The following is a 16,267-nucleotide window of genomic DNA, read 5'->3' as shown; positions in this document are numbered from 1 at the left end:
TTACATGTGCATATGTGCCTACTAGTGGCTTAAACATAAAATAGGTTCTATGAAAACGAATACAGTAAAACAAATAAAAAGACATACATGTAAAACTAACCCATCATATATTTATACAGCTATTTAAAAATCAGCCTCCAGGGACTTTATAAAACATGTGTACAAATTGTCTGTGGATAGCATTCTAGAAAGAGGTGAAGCCATAACAGTTTGGCAGAAAATGCACGGAGAAACTGTTTCTCAAAACAGCTGGTCTATTTCAATTTGCTCTTCCTCCTCTATGAACATGTGGCACACCTGGCACAATACTTGATGCAATTCCCTGTGAGGCAGGGGGCCAGCCCACAATCATGGGGCCATAGACATCAGCATGGCACTGATGTCTATGGCCCCATACAGACCTGACTTTGGACAGTCTTTAGAAACTTTAGTTAGTGGGTTGTTTAGTTTTTTTGGGCTATATGGCCATGTTCTAGAAGCATTCTCTCCTGACATTTCACCTGCATCTATGGCAGGCATCCTCAGAGGTTGTGAGGTCTGTAACAGTAAATGTCACCACTCCATAGCAACATACTTTACTTCAGCAGCAGCTTCTTGGACTAACTATAGTTATGCTATGGACTAACTATAGTTATTGCTATGGAGGGGGGACATTTTCTGGTACATTATCTTAGCAGTGGAACTCTTTGTTTGGAGCACCTTCACAAACATCTTTGTGACCTTGAACAATTGCATTTTTTTAATTTAAAAAATCTAAAGTTTTGAATTTCTGACATCTTCTCTTGCTGTTCTCTCTCACTGTCACAATTGCTCTGAGTGCTATGTAGAGTTGTGGTCCTTGGACCAATGTTAGTGAAAACCTGGTTCTGGGGTCACACCTTTAGAGATTAACTACAGTGTAATAATAACTACAAAATATGTGCAATGATTCTTGGAATGGCCCGGATTACGATTGTAGATGGCGTGATTTTAATAGTGATTATAATGTTTATATGATTTAACTCTAATATTTAAATTTTAACTTAAATGTATTTAATTGTCTGTTGTCTAAAGGCAGCAAATAGTTGTCATATGTAAAACCGTCTTGAGTCCTCTTCAGGGCAGAGAAGGGCGGGATATAAATAGAGTAAATAAATAAATAAATAATAAATTAGTTTGTGAGCTATTGTCTGCCAATTCTTGTTGTGTTTACAGGAAAGCAAGAAACAGTTGGAGCCAATAGGCACGAAGAAAGTACAAGTCTCTGACAGATTGGAGGAAAGCCCTGCTGGTCACCTACACCAGAGAACTTCAAAAGCAGGTTTACTGTGTTTTTAATTTTTAAGAAAACACTTGTTCAGATAAGAATGGAGGTAGAGGCCAAACTGTTGTTTTTAAAATGATAATGTGTACATTCAAAGCACGTAGATAGTAAATTTTCTGAGATTCACACTGAGATGTAACTTAGATCATAAAAAAAAAACCTCGGGACCAGACTGTGCCAGTTGAGATCTCCCTAAAACAGTTTAGCAACAAAGGTCATGCTTTGTTCTTCACTTGCTATCATATCTGCCCGCCTTCTTACCCAAACATATGCAGCGCCAGGGGCAGCTGGACAAGAATCAAACAGGTGTCAAGGCAGCGAATAGGTTGTGCTTTGCATTCCACTCCCAGAGACAATCCTCTCTTATCCAGCCAATCCCTATTAATGGGAGTCTCTGACTATGTTGACTTAATTGTTATTTATTTCTCAGGCAGTGCAAGGAGCCTTCTATCAAGCTGCCTCTGGAATGTTGGCAGCCGGTGATTCCTGAGATGTAGAGCCAGTCTTCGTAAAGGAAAAAGCCTTCTGCCAAAAAGCAAAATGAAGGTGGAATCTGCCTTGTTAGAATTAGAAAAGTCTCCTGGTTTTTAAAGGACACTATCATAGAGAGGGAAAGGATTTGAGGCTACTTCTTCAAACTGTCATAAGAAGCAGAATCATATGTATTGAGTGGTGTAGTAGAGTGAAAGTCTGGATCCAGGTCCTAGTCAGTGCTAAGTCATGAAACTCACTGGGTGATCTTATTTATTCATATATTTTATTACAATATGCATGTTATTCCCTATTTTCTGGAATCTCAGGGCAGCAGAAGGATAATCTCAATTTTAAAACAGTTTAAAATTATGTGGACTTCAAATTAAATCAATTTTGGCCAAGATGCTGTAATTAAAGGCCATGTTTTTACCCGGCACTAGAATGAAGCCACCAACCTAGCAGTTTAAAAACATGCAAATGTGAGTAGATCAATACTTCAGTGGGAAGGTAACAGTGCTCCATGCAGTCATGCCGGCCACATGAAGGTGTCTATGGACAACACTGGCTCTTCGCCTTAGAAATGGAAATGAGCACACACACCCCAGAGTCGGACACGGCTAGACTTAATGTCAGGGGAAAACCTTTACCTTTACCTAGAATGAAGTCTTCCAGTTTCCCAAATGGGATGCCACAGTTTAGAAGACCCCCTTGGTCCAGTTTCACTCTTATTCTCTCTTCCTGGCCTGCTCCACCGGATTGCTGTAAGGAGAAATTGCAGGAGGAGAATGAAATGATTGTATTTTGGGTGAACTGGGGGAAAGGTTGGATATATAACTATTAAGTAAGCAAATAAATGAGATTAGAATCCACGCCAAAGCCCTAAACCTAATTTTCATGTGGTTTTTTGCCTAATATTTCCTTAGCATGCTCTGACCTAGGTTTTCTTTATTTGTTTTTTATTTCCAAGTTAAGCCTCACAGCTGTTGGGGGCAAAGAACCTTCATCACAATCAAAGACAGCAAAGCTAATCAGGTTCTACCCCAATTCACCCAGTGCCCAACCGGATATCTGTAGGAAGCACGCATGCAACACATGAGTGCAACTATACCCGCCCATTCATGTTCCCCAGTAATTGGTACTGACATTCCTGTTTAGAGGGAAGAATGTGTCCAATCTCCTTTCAAAGCCATCTAAGCTGGTGATGATCAATGCATCTTGTGGCATCTAATCCCACAGTTTAAGTATGCATCCATATTCTGCCACAGGACAATTATCTCTCCTGAATCACCCACCATGCATAACCATTTCATTAGTAGCATCTCCCCTTTCCTGCATTTTTGTAAGCTAAGTGATAGTTCATTAGATTGAAGACAAACTCATTCCAACATTGCCTTGTCTCATTAAAACTGAAAACTTCAGTTGCATCTCATGGGAAAACGTGATTTCACCTTGGACTACAAGCCCAGATTCCAAAAATGATTTAGATGTAATGGGAAACTGTCATTTAAATAAACCAGAGACAACTTCAACTATAACAACAACAACAACAACAACAACTTTTCCTTCTCTTCCTCCTTCTCCCTCTTGTTCACAGCACACAAGAAAAGAATTAGAGGAATGCGTTAGAACATCATTATCTATTAACCAGACCAAGGACTGCCAAAGGACAGAAGAAAAGATGGCGTATCTCTTAGCAGAACCATTTATTTTGCTTTAGGAAAGATGGCTGCTGCAGAACTGTCACAGAACTGTCTGTCAGATAGAACTTTTGGCGTATATGGTCCAGGTTGTTAGTCCAGAAGAGATCGTTTAGCCAATCATTCCTGATTCTTAACTCACCACATATGTTGGCCAATAGCTCTCATGTAGGCAGCATGGGGGTGCTGTAATTTACATTAGGAGATCACAAATTGAGAAATAGCTGATCTCTTCCTAGGAATTTATGGAATAGCCATGATGGGTAAATTTAATGAAAACTTGGAAGATTTCAATTACTTCTGTACTCAGAGTACAAAGAAATGCAGATGAAGAAAACATGACAGATGTTGTGCAAATTGAGGACTGACAAAATATTAGAAATTATTTAGTCAGTGGTGGGAAAGGGTGTTTCCGAAGTATTCCCCCAGTATTGAGAATCTTCACACGAAAGGATATTTCTGCCTAAGAATTCTCATGTGATTCTCATATCCACCACTGTTTGGCTCAACAAGGACCTTTTCCAACTGGATCGGACTTTCTGTAGTTGTTATTGGGAGCTGATTTACTGGGGCAAAGTTAGGATTACTGTGGTTCCAACTGATGCTGGCTGGTTCTTCCACAGGTCTCTTGGGTGAGCAGTGTTCGAGACCTGAGCCAGTGAAGGTGCTCTGTCATAATTACATCACTACTACAGGGTCATTATTTAGTTGATCAGCATAAATGGACATTATCATCTCCAGAGTGCTTAGAGCTGGATTCAAGGATGGAGCCCCATGGCAGCACAAAACAAAGTTACTCATTGCTTCTTGTGAGACTGAAATGACCAAAGATTTATGTATGTAGTGGAACTGTATTAGCTCCTAGATGAATCTCTGGTATTTTGAATGAAGGTTTCTCTTCTCCTTATGCTAAAATTGATGGGGGGAAATGGGGCTGAATTCCATGAAGTTTATTTGCAGATAAGACCATAGTTCTACCCACCAGGGCTAAGAAAACTTTTTTTCTGGAGGGAGCTGAATTCTAGTTTGGGGCAAATCCTTGGGGTACTGTTCCAGAAGGGGAAAGCAATTGGAATATATTCGCATCAAGCAGACAAAAGCTCAAGATCCCACGAATTGCAAACTGCCTACAAACTACACATTTAGTTTTGTGTAACAACTTGAACAACATCTGCAAAGCACACAGTTCAGATCCATGCAAGAGTTTCTAAAGCTTGCTTACTTACTTACCTATGAGTATTCTTTACTGAGTTTAGTTGGGATTTACTTCAGGGTAAGTATGCCTGAGATTTTATTGTTAAGAATGGTTTCTTCCGTTTAGTTAAGGATGATGAAGTTACCGTAGCTTTTCTTTCAGCCATGGTATGAGAAGAAACCCAAGCTGGACACGCTAAAACTAGGGTATTGAAATGTTGATCTTTCATAATGTTGAAGGGATTTGTTCATTTGTGAAGCTATTTTGGCTTGGACAAACTAATTTAATAGGGGATCTTTTCCATTCTTATGTTCTCAGAATGATTAGAAAGAAAATATTCAACTTGGCAGGAAAAGAAAATTATCTCACATGTGAGAGAAATTATGCAGTTCAAACATTCTCAAAAAGACAACTAATGCTGTAGTTTTGGTTATATGCAGGCATACTCAAATTTTAGAAAATTAAATGTCAAATTGCCAAATAACAGAGTGAGGGGATCCCAGTTTGCTCTGGACCACTAACAAAAAATTTTCAACTTAAAATTGGAAATTGGCAGGCAGTGTTTTTCAGTGTATAGAAAGAAGAAGAAGAAGAAGAAGAAGAAGAAGAAGAAGAAGAAGAAGAAGAAGAAGAAGAAGAGGCCATGGTCTGAAAAGGTCTGTGCCTTATGCCACTATTAAATGTAAAGTCGGCCTGCTATATTCACTTGCGTTAGAGCCCTCACAAATTGTGGGAAAACTGTAAATTAAAAAAAACTTTTTACTTGAGAAAACACTTCTCTATGAATCTTTCAGTCCTCCAACAGGACTCTATGGAAATGTTCTGCCAGAAACTGACCACTGAGTGACACTTACGAACCTAGAGATTTCTAGAGAGGTATTCTTTCTATGGTCCACCACCATGACTCTCTGGTCAATTTCCAGTGGAAGTTGACCAGTCATATTGGTGGACCTAAAGACTCCTTAAGAGACATTTTAATAGAATCTACAAAAGTCAAACCCACAAATTTGAAGGGCAGACTGTACAACAGAAGCAGAATGAAAAGTTGACCATGCTAAAAGTTGCTCTTTGAACAACTCCTCCTGGAATCCCATAGGATTCTGGAAGTTGTGATCCAAAACAACTTTTCCAATCTTTATCTTAGTTGACAACATTATTCAAAATCTGATAAAGGCATATGTATTAATAAGGTGGATACCTGGTTCCATGACATTGATTTGCCGTTTGGACTAGCAAAGACACCAATCAGGCTCCATTTATAGCAAGCCAAGCAAAACTGAGGTGTGGTGCCTGGGCCTCAGAGTTGCCAGCTGCTGCGCTGGAGGCAAGGAACTGTTCCTCTTGCAAAGTTTGCTCTGAGCACACCTGCCACTGGAGGAAAGCTCCAGGCAAAAGTCTGGGTGCTGACAAAGACCAACCTCCCTCAAAAGAAATACAAAACAAAAACCCACAACTGAACAAATAGAAGCAGCAGGGAAAGGGTGAAAAGGAGCTACGTGAGCTTTCTCAGGGAGACCCAATCTTATTAATAAAAGCTGCTTCTTCCCAAGGCCTTGATAATTCTCCTGCTCCAGATTATTTACAGCTGTGGAATTTAATACTCCAATGAACAAAGCTTCCCAAAGCATGCCAGAGAAAGCGAGTGAGAATGTGAGAGGTCTGAGTGGTGTTAACCCTTCTGAGCACTGTAGGCTTCCAGGCCGAATCACAAGGGCCTTCCACTCAGATTTTGCCACTTTGGGTCAGGTTGCTGTATCTCTCGAGCCAAGGTAGTGCTCCAGATCTCTTTAGCTTGGCACCACATGTAGCATTGTGGGGAGCAATAGGAATTTCCCCCAATTCTGTCTTCTGGGCATAGTGTTGCTGTCCCTCATGGATGATGGTACATCTACTCAGATGCTGCAGAGGCAAAAAGAAAGAGCGGAAACCATCATGCTGTAGTTCTGCTGTACGATTTTAAGAATGTTTTCTCTCACTCCCAAAAGACCTAGAAGGTAGAAAGACCTTCCGTTATTTTTTTAGATCTTTTTTAGAACTTTCTCAACACATAGCCAGTCATTTGGGACTTTAGCATAGCTGGTAAATCACCAGCAATGTTAAGATCTACTAACCAAAAGGTTGCAAGTTCAAAGCCCTGGGCCAGTGTGAGCACCCAACTGTCAGCTCTGCTCACAGTTTACCTAAGCAGTTCGAAAACAGCTTACAGCTGTGATTAGAGAAAATAGGTACCGCTAATGCAGGGGAGGTATTTTAAAAGAAAAAAGATCATAAAGAAAAAGATCAAAGAAAGTTGGTGACCAGAAGGAAGGAGGAAGTCCTGATGGCTCTTCATCATAGAGGATGGAGCAACAGTGCCCCCCTGTGGCTGGAAAGCACCAACAAGCTGGATGTTCAACTGGATGTCAACATAACACAATATACCTCCTTTCTGTCTTTGTCTGTCTTTGTCCCGTCCAAAAAACGGCATTGAATGTTTGCCATGTATGTGTACTGTGATCCATCCTAAGTCCCCTTCGGGGTGAGAAGGGTGGAATATAAATACAGTGGTGTTGTTGGTGTTGTTGTCGTTGTTGTACTTACTACTACTATTATTATTCTTCAGAGAAGGTACGGTTTTTATCTTTCTTTAACAGTGCTCTAAATGGTTAGGCAACAGGCAGAAAATTCAGCCAGGGAACTTTCTACCATCAGCACATTTTCATGGTGAGGTGAACCTCATAGGTTGAGTCCAGGGGCTAAACTTGCTTTGATTTCTAGGTAGGGATCTGGGGCTAACTTCGTACAGCTGGGCCTGATGTTGTAGCTCACAGCACAGGAAGAATGGTAGATCACAACATGAGATGGGAATTTAACTTCTCTCTGTTATTATTATTAAAAACATCTGTTTTCAAAGGTGTATCTATCACATGTTTAGTTTAACAAATAATCAGCATATCATTTGCTCCTTTAGGCAAAACTTCTATTTTTTTAAAGGATACATGTCCTAGCCTATGAAACAAAGAAAATGTAAGAGGAAGCACTGATCAAGCACAAAACTGTGTCATCTCCTACTCCTTGTTGATCTATCAGAGGCATTGTTGTGGCTGAACCTTGAGCCATGGAAAGGTTACTTTTTTGTATTACAATAAATCCCCAGTGGAAAAGCATAATAACCAAAATTCTAGATCACTTACTTAATTAGGTTGCTAATATAGAATGTTGTTTATAATGTTTTTCCACTGGTCGTGCTGGCTGAGAGATTGGGAATTATTATTATTATTATTATTATTATTATTATTATTATTTACTTTATATATCCCACCTTTCTCCACCCCGAGAGGGATTCAAGGCGGCTTACAGTATGGCAATAATTAAATGCCTTATAAACAATATACATCCAATATACAATTAAATAAACTTTGTAATGAAAACTTTAAACAAGATTAAGAGCATTAAAACATATAAAACATATAAAACATTGCAGTTACAACTATAAAACCGCATTATCCACAATCATAATCAGGCCAGTCCAGTATTCATTACACATAAAACCAAGTCCATCTGTTGCACTGTATTTGCCAAACACTTGATCCCAAAGCCTTGTTTTCTCCCTTTTTCTGAAGGTCAGGAGGGACTGATCTGATATCGCTGGGGAGGGAGTTCCACAGTCAAGGGGTCCCCACTGAAAAGGCCCTAGTAAAATTTACATAACTAAGTTATGCCTCCCGGTCCAATACAGCTGGAAAGACAGAGGTCTGTTACCGTGGGGATTGGGTGCAGCAGATTGACATTTCTCCCTTCCTCTGACCAGCAATATGAAGTGTGACAGTTAGAAGCAGGCATCACTCTACTGTAGCCCAATCAACAAGAGAATAGATTTCCATCACTTTCAGCAGATGATGCCAAGTAAATCAGGATTGGAGGTGCTTACAATCATGACAATAGGGCCATTATCATAAATGTATAGGGGTTGCAAATTCAAATCAGTTACAGATATGTAACTCTTAGGGCTGGGCGGTTTCGTTTCGTTAATTCGTAATTCGTTAATAATTCGTTAATTTTTTTAATTACAAAATGATAACGAACCATTCTGGAGCAATTTTTTTAAAAAACGAATTTTTAAATAGTTTTGTAAATGCTTCGTATTTCGTTATTGTATTCGTTTCGTTATTGTTTTGAGGTCGTTTCGTTATTATTTCCGCATGTCTGGGGCAAGTTTTATGGTTGTTTTTTGTTTAATTAGTGAAAAAAAATTATAATATCACACCAACAGTCAACAACAGAGGGAGAGGGAAGCTTCAGAAGTTTTTGGAGGTTTTTTAGCGTATTTCGCGGTCGCGTCCGCCATTAATGAATCGATTCGTTATTGTTTCGGAAATCGATTCGTTAATGTTTTGTAATTTTTTTCACATTTACGAAATTTCGTAAATATTGAACTTTTTAAAAGGAAAATTTTGTAATTATTTTAAATAACGAAACGCAAAACCCCCCAAAAAACGAATCGATTTTAGAAACAAATTTTTCTGTTGTTACCCAGGCCTAGTAACTCTATATTGGGAGCACCTGGCGGCACAGTGGGTTAAACCGCTGAGCTGCTGAACTTGCTGACCAAAAGGTTGGCAGCTCGAATCCAGGGAGTGGGGAGAGCTCCTGCTGTTAGGCCCAGGTCCTGCCAACCTAGCAGTTCGAAAACATGCAAATATGAGTAGATCAATAGGTACCGTTCCAGTGGGAAGGTAATGATGCGCCATGCAGTCATGTTGGCCACACGACCTTGGAGGTTTTTACAGCCAATGCCAGCTCTTCAGAAATGGAGATGAGCACCACCCTCCAGAGTCGGACACAAGTAGACTTAATGTCATGGGGAAACCTTTACCTAACTCCATATCATGGATTTGTAATTGCAAAGGTGGTTTCTAGCCAATGCTTCCTAATGTTCACCTGGGAATACATGAGCTGTAGTCCATCCAAACCCAAGCAAGAGCCAACTCTCTTAGCTACAACTGCTTATTCAGCTATGAATTGATAAAGGAGGCACTTATACAGGCATAAGCAAATGAGTGCCAAAACGGGAACTACATCCATCACTGGAGTAGCAGCCTGTTTTTGAGGGACTCTTCTTCCTCCTCTTTCTTCTTGGTTTACAAATCAGTCCTCTTTCTTTCTTGATTGTTTTATGCTCTGGCTCGCCAGTGCAAACAATCCAAGCCAAGAAAATAATTTTGAAAACAATAAGAAAGACAGACTGGCCGAGTGACCTCTCATTCTTTGGCTCTGGCCAGCCTAAGATCAAACATCCTGCCTTCAGGGCAAAAGACTCTTTCTTCATAACAAATGTGTGGATTTCATCCCCTTTCAAGTGCACTCCAGTGGTAGGACTCTGGGGAAGGGGAAGCATGTCTCCCAAGATTGGCAGGCATATTACACACTGGCTTCCAGAGCTGGCACTATTTTGCTGGAGTTGGCATCATTAGTCTCAAACAGGAGTTTGTAACAGTAGTGGATCAGGTGCAGCCTGAGTGGTCATTTATCACAGACCATGCTGGTTAAGGAGCCACAAAGCCATCACCAGAAGGCGGCAGTTGGTCTTCAGTAACAGGGGTTCCCAAATTGTGTTAAGAAAAAAACCCTAGAGTTATGCAAAAGTTTTAAGGGGTTCTGCGGAAAATCTTTAACATTGTTTTAAAAGTCCAGTTTGAAGATATTTTTGAAATTCAGTATGCCTCAGTGTTAAAAATGAAGTTTGAATCTGTGCTAGGAAGGACTGATAGCTGTCAGTAGCCGGAAAAACTATCCGAACAATTCTCAGTTCTCTCCTTCATGTCCATATCAATGCAGATCAGGCTTTTTAGCTCATGCTTACACTAAAGCAGACTTAGTTGGATGCTATCCTGAATTTACGCATTTAGTTGTCAGACATAAAGCCCAATTTCAAAACTGTTTTAAGTACTTTAAGTACAAAAATGAAACAAATTCATTCGATCATCACTTTAGGTGTGAATCTAATGTTTTCTTGCACCAAAATAGAGGTTTGTGGTTATATTTGAAATATCTTTTCTTTTTTTCAGTAGGAGCAGATTAGAGCCACTGTGCCATGACACAGTGTGCCTGCTTCAGTGTGTATGTTGACAAACATAACGAGAAACCTGAGTCTGGGTGAAAAAAAATTATCATGTCAGAAGCGATTTGAGAAACTCTAAGTTGCTTCTGGTGTGAGAGGATTGGCCATCTGCAGAGACATTGTTCAGGGGACACCCAGATGTGTTGCCATCCTGTGGGAGGCTTCTCTCATGTACCTGAATAGGAAGCTAGAGCTGACAGATGGGAGCTCACCCTGCTTTGTGGTTTCTAACCACCAACCTTCAGGTCAGCAGTTCAACCAGCACAAGGGTTTAACCCATTACATCACCATGGCGCTCTCTCTCTCTCTCTTTTTATATATATATATATAGATATGCCCCCATATATTTATAAGTATTAGGCTTGGTTGATCAAGAAAAAAATGGTTCTAAACTCGTTTTGTATATAGGGGGCGCTGGCGTTTCGATTTTAAAATTATTTCTCAAATTTTCTTGAAAAAAAGATTGGACATAGCAAAAATCTGAATAGCTTCATTTACTTCGTTAATTGAAGGTGCCCCTCCCCCCCGTTAGTTTAAAATCTCGCAGTTTCCCTGGCCTCCCTGGCAACAAGCGGCGATGCGGTTTCCCCCAGTGGCCGTCAAGAGCTGGCCGTAGCTACACCCACCTCATACCTTCCATTGAGACATGCCACCTCCAGGGATGGAGAACATTTGGGGACAACCTGACATTTGAAAGCCCTTCAAGCATATATTGGTCCCACCTGACTGGGTTCTTCTGTAGACAATCATCATAAATCTTAGAAAGCAAGTCAGATTTTTATTTTTTTATTTTTTATTTTACATACTGACCTTTTCTTCAGATTCTCAGCTCAGATAATTTGAATAGTCTTGGGAGTAAATTTCACCTCGACTGTGCAGAAGTGCAGTGTAGCCTTCTTTACATTTGTATTCTCTATCTCCCGATAAACATTTCTTAGTACATTACAAAGGTGTCACCCTATTGCACATATACATGGATCTGGAGCTTCCTTATTCATATCTGAAGTGCTTTTTTCCATTCACTAAACGCCAGTCCCTTTCCAGCCTTGTCTCATGTAACAAGATCTATCCAGCAACATTATTTTTCACAGACTTTCTGAATTGTTCAATCACTTTTGGATAAATTTTATTCAGCTTAATTTCTATTGCAGAGTGTAGAATGAGTCTGAGTACGGTGAATGCTTTAATAACTACAAGAGTTGTTAGAACTTAAGCTGCCTGGATTTTACACACTCCACTTTATAATCACGGTTACATAAAAAACCAAAGGAAATTAACTTTGCACATGTGCAGGGACACCTTCTCTTTAATTATTTTTCTCCTGTTCCAAAACTAATCTCTCTGATGGCTGTCTCTGGTAATCTTGTTATTGCTTTCAGCAGAAAAAAGTTAAGCAAACAAAAAAAACCAAAAAAGGTTCTTGTGGAAAATATTTTTATTTGTGTGCGTTTATGTGTGTTTTTCTTTTAGTGTTTGGGGCCATGGTGTTGTAGCGGGTTAAACCGCTAAGCTGCGTAACTTGCTGACCGAATCCGTGGAGCAGGGTGAGCTCCCGTCATTAGCCCCAGCTTCTGTCAACCTAGCAGTTTGAAAACATATAAATGTGAGTAGATTAATAGATACTACTCAGTTGGGAAGGTAACAACCCGCCATGCAGTCATGCCAGCCACATGACCTAGGAGGTGTCTAGGGACAATGTCGGCTCTTCAGCTTCTAAATGGAGATGAGCAGCACCTCACGGAGTTGGACGCAACTAGAGTTAATGTCAAGGGGAAACCTTTACTTTACCTTTTTATTCTTTTTATTCTGTTCTGCTTTATATTTTAACTGTATTTGTTTTGTTTGGTTGTATGATTGATAACTGGCTTGAGTATCTTTCTTTCGTGGAAAAGTAGAGTATATAAATTAAAGAAACATCAATATCTCCAAATGAATGAAGTAATTATTACCTTCACCCACATGTGAGATAGCATCAGGCTATTCTGTTTATTCTTATTCTTATTCTTGTCATTGCTGTCATCATCATCACTATCATCATCATCTATTTGCATACTGCCATCAAGTGTTCATGGTGAATTACAATAAAACAAGCAAAAAATGGGTTGTACCAGAGGTTTACAATCTAAAATATATGTGCATATACATAAACACAGAGGGAAAGAGGAATACAATTGCAAGCTCTCATTTCCTCATGGGTAAGAACCAGGCAGAGATACTACAGTCTGCCTTCAGCAGGATGGATTCCCTCTTGCTTTTCTTGCCAGATTTCTTTGTGAACAGCCAACATCTTTTCCTTCGACCCGGGAGGCCTCCTTTTCTTTTAGGAGACTTTGGGCTTTTTTTCCCCCCATGCAAAAGTTGCCTGTGGCTTGGGAACGCGCTGACAGAGGTAGATTTTGGTTATTTAATGTCAATCAGGCTTAATAAAATCTCTTAGAATCCGCTCGGCTGTTCATACCATTCTTATTCCTGCACCAAAACTGCCCCCTACTGGTCCCTGGGCCTCTTTACTGTGCTGTCAAATAGATTTCAGAACTCTCTGGTGGCAGTTTAGGCTAACAGAGTTGTTTCAGCATCAACTTGTTTTTATGGTTATATTTTATTGTGATATGTTTTTATTCGGTTTTGTTTTTAATGATGCTTTATTGAGTTATGTGTTTAACTTTGTGCTCTCTAGGCTTGTCCCTTTGTAAGCTGCCCTCAGTCCCTATGGGGAGATGGAGGTGGAATATAAAAATAAAGTTGTTGTTGTTAATATCATTATTGTTGTTGTTGTTGTTGTTGTTGTTGTTGTTGTTGTTGTTGTTGTTTTCCTGGATTACAGTCTACTTTCCTAAGATGAATGGAGCATAAAAAGTCATGGAGTTGTAGGAGTAGATTACCATTAATTCAAACACATACTAAAATACATTTTAAAGGGGCCACATGAGTGTTGCTTTACTTTACAGGTGACACGAATAGTGTTAAAGGTTTTCAAAATTACGGTGTGTCTCTGAAGCAAAAGGTCTTGGATGTAACTATGGGTGCATCTATACTGCAAAATTAATCCAGTCTGTATGACTATGGCTGCTGCAGCTCAATGCTATGGAATACTGAGAGTTATAGTTTGGTAAGACATCAGCACTCTTTGGCATTTCTAAAGGGAACCTATTTTGGACTTTTCTTGGCAAGGTATATCCAATGAAGGTTTGCCAGTGGCTTCCTCCAAGGCTGAGAAAGTGTGACTTGCACAAGATCACCAAGTGTGTGTTGCCATGCCTGAACAGAGATTTGAACTTTGCCCTCCACTGTTACTGTGACTGTAATCTTAATTTACTATTAAGAGATTATTTCTATGAAAGTATACAGAACTGTATGCAACATTCCAGATATGGCTGCACCATGGATTTGTACTAATTTCTCTTTTGTTTTCCATCTATTTTCTCATTTCCCAATCTTGTAACCAGAAATACAAACAAAAACGAAGTGTAGTTGAGTGTAGTTCCCAAAGACAGTCAGCCTGGCATTGTGGTTTGAATGTTGGACTATGACTCTGTTGACCAGGGTATGAATCCCAACTCAGCCATGAAAACCCACTGTGTGACCTTGGACAAGTTACACTGAGCCCCAGAATACCCTCTGATAAGTTTCCTTAGAGTCAACATAAGTCAGAAATGACTTCAAGGCACAATAGCTCTCAAGCAAAACTACGGTATATGCAGTGAAATCCATTACACATTAAGTGACAATGGAATTTCATTAAATGGCTGAACCACAAAACTTGTGGATTTGGTGTCTTTGATTATTCTTGGAGATGATTAAAATGCTCTATCTCGGAATCTCTGGATCCTTCAGTGCAATTCTGTGATCATAAGATCAGGTCTGAGGACCTAGAGATTCCTAGAGAAGTTTCATTTATTTAAGGTTTTTCATCCCTCAGCAACAAGAGTATCCCTCTAGGCAGCCAAACCAAGAAATCCCAGTTGGATGCCCCCCCCCCCCCCCCCGTCACGAGGGTCCAGCTCAAGGGTCAAACCAAGAATGGGCAACTTGGAAGTCCCTGAACAGACTCAGAAGTGGAATGGACAGATCAAAAGACAACCTGGCAAAATTGCACTCCCTAAAAGAATCATAGAGCTGAAAGAGATGTATGTCATGGGCCATCCAGTCCAACCCCCTGCCAAGAAGCAGGAAAATCACATTCAAAACACCCCCAATAGATGGCCATCCAGCCTCTGTTTAAAAGCCTCCAAAGAAGGAGCCACCACCATACCCTGGGACAGAGAGTTCCACTGCCGAACAGCTCTCACAGTCAGAAAGTTCTTCCTACTGTTCAGGTGGAATCCCCTTTCCTGTAGTTTGAAGCCACTGCTCCGCATCACAGTCTCCAGGGCAGCAGAAAACAAGCTTGCTCCCTCCTCCGTATGATTTCTCCTCATATATTTATACATGGCTATCGTGTCTCCTCTCAGTCTTCTCTTCTGCAAGCTAAACATGCCCATCTCTTTAAGGCACTCCTCATAAGGCTTGTTCTCCTGACCCTTGATCATTTTAGTTGTCCTCCTATGAACACATTCCAGCTTGTCAGTATCTATCTTCAGTTAGGCACAGTATCCCAGCTGTGGTCTAACCAAGGCAGAATAGAGGGGTAGCATGACTTCCTTGGATCTAGACACTATATTCCTATTTATGCAGGCCAAAATCCCATTGACTTTTTTAGCTGCAGCATCACATTGTTGGCTCTTCCACCTTATGTGACTGTGGAGCAGAACAGACAACTCCACATCTGTATGCTCACCCACAATGCCCTGCCTCATGCGCAGAGGTAGAACTGTTTAAAGCTACAGACAATGCGGTCTCTGTTGCCCATTTTTTGGTCTAAAATTATTTAGTCACTTGTACTCCTCCTATTTTATCAGTTTTATATTTGTTTATTTATGCAATGCTTTTGACTCAACTTTTTTAAAAATGGTGGGATCCTGTGCTCCTAACCCCAGTAAATGTGGAGAGCCAACTGTACCACGTTCGGATCAATGGTGAGAAATTATGGATATAATATTCTACCATAACTGCCTCAGAAATGCAGATGTCCTTGAAAATATACCATAGAATAAAAACAACCATGAACGATCTGTTTTCATGTGTTTAAATTGTTTTAATAGTTTTTACTGTTTTTAATACTTCCAATGTTTAATTCTTTGTTTATTTCTAATACTTCCAATGTTTAATTCTATTTTAAAATTTGTATGTGTTAGGTTTTAATTCACACATTGGTATGATTTTACTGTTAACTGCTTTGACATAGAAAAGCAGGATATAAATACCGAGACTAATAATCTTAATAATCATAATAATCATTTGAACTTCATATACAAACCCAAAGCCTATGTACAATCAATAGACTTTGGCTGTAGACAGGCCAATCTCCTATACTCAACCAGAGTGAGAAACGCACAACTATTTCTGGGATGGACATTTGTAATTTTCTGTTCTTCTTAGGGGGTGTGTTTATTTATTCA

The sequence above is a fragment of the Anolis sagrei genome, chromosome 1 (genome assembly GCF_037176765.1).
Source record: "Anolis sagrei isolate rAnoSag1 chromosome 1, rAnoSag1.mat, whole genome shotgun sequence".
Taxonomy (NCBI): Eukaryota; Metazoa; Chordata; class Lepidosauria; order Squamata; family Dactyloidae; genus Anolis; species Anolis sagrei.
Note: the sequence above shows the minus strand (reverse complement) of the source record.